Raw genomic sequence first — 6,000 nt, forward strand, 5'->3', positions numbered from 1 at the left:
AAGTAGCCAACTTTATTTTTTACAATTATTATAGATGTTTTAAGGCTGTGAAACCCCTCACCACACACTTTATACACTTTCTCACACAGGCATGAACATTTTCACACTTTTCTCTCTTGTTTAAACTCTCTCAAAGTTTAAACCTTCGTAGAAAAATAAGTCCAGTGTTATAGAATGAAACCAAAGATCAGCAGCTGCCAAATAATTCAACAGTAACGAATCATTAACGAATCAATGGTGCGGAAGTAGACAAAGCAAGAAGAATGAGATGAGTAAAGTTGGACTTATCTGACTGTTTTGTTTCCTTAATGCATCTTATAATCCAAAAAATATGGTAACTTCTCCCTTTAGCACAGACCTTCCCAAAGTGTGTGGCCCGCCCCCAAGGGGGGGCACAGAGCCATTGCGGGGGGGGGGGGGGGGGGGGGGGGGGGGGGTAAGAAAAGGGGAAAAATAAAAAACAACGCTTGGACACTGCTAGCACTAAACGCCCACACAAACGCAAAGCAGGAGATGAAGCATCGCTGAATATGTTTCCAAACCAACTTCATTCTAAACCAAACACTAGAAAATATGGTGAAGCAAATCTTCCCTTTGGCTTCAACTGCACAGGTGCAGAGGTAGGTCTCCCTGCAGGATTGGTTTTCCCTGCGTCGGGAGCAGCGCTGGACTGTTCAAATCACGGACAAACAGGATCCCACAGCTGTTTATGTTTTTAACCACAGAGAGGCATTTTTTGAAAAATGTATTGACAGCAATGTTGAATATTATTACACAGGGAAAAACAACTACATGTAAAATAATCCCACCGTGACGCCTCTGCCTTTGTAAATGGGTGTAAAACCTGCATACAGTCAGATTAACAGTATTTTGTCTCTATCTGCCATTCTGCAATTCATCTCATGTAAACAATAACGTGGTCACAGCATGACGTGAAAAAAGGCGCATACCTTTGACACTGCGTGACCAACTCTGTATTCCTCGTCCACATGGAAACGCAAAAGAAGGAGTTTTAAAAAATCTCAGTTTTCGGTGATTCGAAACGCCGTTTACGTGGACGAAACAGCTGCGTTTTCAAAAATACCCGTGTAGGTGCGGACGCAGCGTAAAAGAGTTAGTAGTTTATTTTATTACCTGTAATTTATTGCAGATTACTTGTATTTGCTTAATTGTTTACTAAATGTTTGAGGTGTGAAATAAACCACAATGGAGCAAAATATGGGCGTGTGTGGTTGGAGGAAGTGTGCGAGCATTTTTCTTATAAAACAAAGGCAGCAAAAAAAGTTTGGGACCACTGCTTTAGCATGTCCAGAAGTCCAACTGTTTGTGCGATGGTTAGCATCTTCCTACCGCAGGAGCCTCTGACGGTGCAAAACGTTTCGTCGACAGTGTTGTGTTTGTTTGGGAGAAAACTTACAAACATGCAGTGCAGCACTTCAGAGTCACACTGTAGAGATCAAAGATCTATGTAAACTTGACAAGCTGAACGCATTCTGTACTGTACAGGAGACACGGCGCGAGATTGATTGATAATGGTCTAGGCCACAAAAGGTGAACCGCGTTATAGCAAGGACCACTGTATTTTAAAACTTTATAACATTATTAATTGTTCTGAAACATCCTTCAGAGCGTTTGGCGGCGTGTGAGCAGAAACCCGATCAGTGAAATCTGAGCGATGCTGTAGGACGACGGGTGACTCCGCGCCGGATTTTGGTTTTTCTTGGAAAAGTATCCAGTTTTTTCTTCACATTTGTTTTTACATGTTTCTGAATGTCATAAAATATTAGAGTTTTTTTATTTTTAGATTAAAATATTACTTTTTATTTCAAATATTACATAACTCTCCTAAATTAGTTTACTTTTCAAAAAAAATGCAGCCACATTTGTTCCTGATGCTGAATGATTTTTGATTGGTGTTTGTTTCCTGAGTGGAAGCAGAGTGGACCTGCAGCCTGCGTTCACAGGACATGCATTCATAATTATCTCTGGGATCATTTGTGATGTGTTTGCTGTGTGAACATCATGTAAGGCTCCAGCAGACTGACAGTGATGCTCCCTGAAGGAGCGCTAAAGGCTAAAATCTAACGAATCCATTAAATCCCTAAAAAGACGGTTACGGCTCTCAAAGGCTCGATAAAACACACTTCAGAGGACTCTGAGAGGATGAGGCAGCTTTCATCTCTCAACCTGACATATTTATTTACAGTCTGTGGTGAGCTTGGCAGATTGGAGGGGTCTCCTCTCGGCGTGTTAACGAGCGCCGTTCGTTTATTCTTTCATTTCTTCCCTGAATAAATCCCTTTCATGTTCGCTGTTTCAGTCATTGTGTCGCTCGCAGTCCTCTTCACTTCTCCAGTCGCTCTTTGTGTCATCGGGAGAAAATAAAAGTACAGTTGACTCCCCAGACTCCACCGATAACGCTTGCTGTTAGGATAGAAACCGAGTCGAGGAGTAAAAACCCGTCAAGCCTACATCCATTGTGTCAAACCTCTGGAAACGTAGCTACACTGATGTCTGCAGCTGTCGGCGAGTGTAAGGGTTTCGTCTCGATTTAGACTGGTTTAGACTGGTGTTGGACTAGTTCTAGACTGGTGTTGGACAAGTTTTAGACTGGTATTTAGACTGGTGTTGGACTAGTTCTAGACTGGTGTTGGACAAGTTTTAGACTGGTATTTAGACTGGTGTTGGACTAGTTCTAGACTGGTATTTAGACTGGTATTAGACTAGTTCTAGACTGGTATTTAGACTAGTTTTAGACTGGTTTAGACTGGTGTTGGACTAGTTCTAGACTGGTGTTGGACAAGTTTTAGACTGGTATTTAGACTGGTATTAGACTAGTTCTAGACTGGTATTTAGACTAGTTTTAGACTGGTTTAGACTGGTGTTGGACTAGTTTTAGACTGGTGTTGGACAAGTTTTAGACTGGTATTTAGACTGGTATTAGACTAGTTCTAGACTGGTATTTAGACTAGTTTTAGACTGGTTTAGACTGGTGTTGGACTAGTTTTAGACTGGTATTTAGACTAGTTTTAGGCTGGTATTTAGACTACTTCTAGACTGGTATTTGACTAGTTTTAGACTGGTATTTAGACTAGTTTTAGACTGGTGTTGGACTAGTTTTAGACTGGATTTAGACTACTTCTAGACTGGTATTTGAATAGTTTTAGACTGGTATTTAGACTAGTTTTAGACTGGTATTGGACTAGTTTTAGACTGGTATTAGACTAGTTTTAGACTGGTATTTAGACTAGTTTTAGACTGGTTTAGACTGGTGTTGGACTAGTTTTAGACTATTTTAGACGGGTATTTAGACTAGTTTTAGACTGGTATTAGACTAGTTCTAGACTGGTATTTAGACTAGTTTTAGACTGGTTTAGACTGGTGTTGGACTAGTTTTAGACTATTTTAGACGGGTATTTAGACTCGTTTTAGGCTGGTATTTAGACTAGTTCTAGACTGGTATTTGACTAGTTTTAGACTGCTATTTAGACTACTTTTAGACTGGTATTGGACTAGTTTTAGACTGGTATTTAGACTAGTTTTAGACTGGTTTAGACTGGTGTTGGACTAGTTTTAGACTATTTTAGACGGGTATTTAGACTAGTTTTAGACTGGTGTTGGACTAGTTCTAGACTGGTGTTGGACAAGTTTTAGACTATTTTTAGACTGATATTGGACTAGTTCTAGACTGATATTGGACTAGTTTTAGACTATTTTTAGACTGGTATTGGACTAGTTCTAGACTGGTATTTAGACTAGTTTTAGACTGGTTTAGACTGGTGTTGGACTAGTTCTAGACTGATATTGGACTAGTTTTAGACTGGTATTTAGACTACTTCTAGACTGGTATTTGACTAGTTTTAGACTGGTATTGGACTAGTTTTAGACTGGTTTAGACTGGTGTTCGACTAGTTTTAGAATATTTTAGACGGGTATTTAGACTAGTTTTAGGCTGGTATTTAGACTACTTCTAGACTGGTATTTGACTAGTTTTAGACTGGTATTTAGACTAGTTCTAGACTGGTATTTAGACTAGTTTTAGACTGGTTTACACGGGTATTTAGACTAGTTTTAGACTGGTATTTAGACTAGTTTTAGACTGGTTTAGACTGGTGTTAGACTGGTATTTAGACTAGTTTTAGACTGGTTTAGACTGTTGTTTCACTAGTTTTAGACTATTTTAGACGGGTATTTAGACTAGTTTTAGACTGGTATTAGACTAGTTCTAGACTGGTATTTAGACTAGTTTTAGACTGGTATTTAGACTAGTTTTAGACTGGTTTAGACTGTTGTTTGACTAGTTTTAGACTATTTTAGACGGGTATTTAGACTAGTTTTAGGCTGGTATTTAGACTACTTCTAGACTGTTATTTGACTAGTTTTAGACTGGTATTTAGACTAGTTTTAGACTGGTATTAGACTAGTTTTAGACTGGTATTTAGACTAGTTTTAGACTGGTTTACACGGGTATTTAGACTAGTTTTAGACTGGTATTAGACTAGTTTCTAGACTGGTATTTAGACTAGTTTTAGACTGGTTTAGACTGGTGTTGGACTAGTTTTAGAATATTTTAGACGGGTATTTAGACTAGTTTTAGGCTGGTATTTAGACTACTTCTGGACTGCTATTTGACTAGTTTTAGACTGGTATTTAGACTAGTTTTAGACTGGTATTAGACTAGTTTTAGACTGGTATTTAGACTAGTTTTAGACTGGTTTACACGGGTATTTAGACTAGTTTTAGACTGGTATTTAGACTAGTTTTAGACTGGTATTAGACTAGTTCTAGACTGGTATTTAGACTAGTTTTAGACTGGTTTAGACTGGTGTTGGACTAGTTTTAGAATATTTTAGACGGGTATTTAGACTAGTTTTAGGCTGGTATTTAGACTACTTCTGGACTGGTATTTGACTAGTTTTAGACTGGTATTTAGACTACTTTTAGACTGGTATTGGACTAGTTTTAGACTGGTATTTAGACTAGTTTTAGACTGGTTTAGACTGGTGTTGGACTAGTTTTAGACTATTTTAGATGGGTATTTAGACTAGTTTTAGACTGGTATTGGACTAGTTTTAGACTGGTGTTGGACAAGTTTTAGACTGGTGTTGGACTAGTTCTAGACTTATATTGGACTAGTTTTAGACTATTTTTAGACTGGTATTGGACTAGTTCTAGACTGATATTGGACTAGTTTTAGACTATTTTTAGACTGGTGTTGGACAAGTTTTAGACTGGTATTGGACTAGTTCTAGACTGGTATTGAACTAGTTCTAGACTGATATTGGACTAGTTCTAGACTGATATTGGACTAGTTTTAGACTGATATTGGACTACTTCTAGACTGGTATTTAGACTAATTTTAGACTGGTATTGGACTAGTTTTAGACTGGTACTTAGACTACTTTTAGACTGGTATTGGACTAGTTTTAAACTGGTATTGTTCTAGTTATAGACAGTCTAAAACTAGTCCAATACCAGTCTAGAAGTAGTCTAAAATTTAGACTGGTTTAGACTGGTATTGGACTAGTTCTAGACTGGTATTGGACTAGTTTTAGACAGTCTAAAAATAGTCTGAATACCTGTCTAAAACTAGTCCAATACCAGTCTAAAAATAGTCCAATACCAGTCTAGAAGTAGTCTAAAATTTAGACTGGTTTAGACTGGTATTGGACTAGTTCTAGACTGGTATTGGACTAGTTTTAGACAGTCTAAAAATAGTCTGAATACCAGTCTAAAACTAGTCCAATACCAGTCTAAAAATAGTCAAATACCAGTCTAGAAGTAGTCTAAAATTTAGACTGGTTTAGACTGGTATTGGACTAGTTCTAGACTGGTATTGTTCTAGTTATAGACTGGTATTTAGACCAGTTTTAGACTGGTATTGGACTTTGTTTGGACAGTGTCCAGTTTCAGTACTTCTTGTTCATTGAAGACAGTTCTTCAGACGCCTCTCTGACAGTGAGGGTTAGAATCTGAGATGAACGTCTGCATGTTCTTCTG

This window comes from Simochromis diagramma, unplaced genomic scaffold (genome assembly GCF_900408965.1).
Source record: "Simochromis diagramma unplaced genomic scaffold, fSimDia1.1 OVJJ01000327.1, whole genome shotgun sequence".
Classification (NCBI taxonomy): Eukaryota; Metazoa; Chordata; class Actinopteri; order Cichliformes; family Cichlidae; genus Simochromis; species Simochromis diagramma.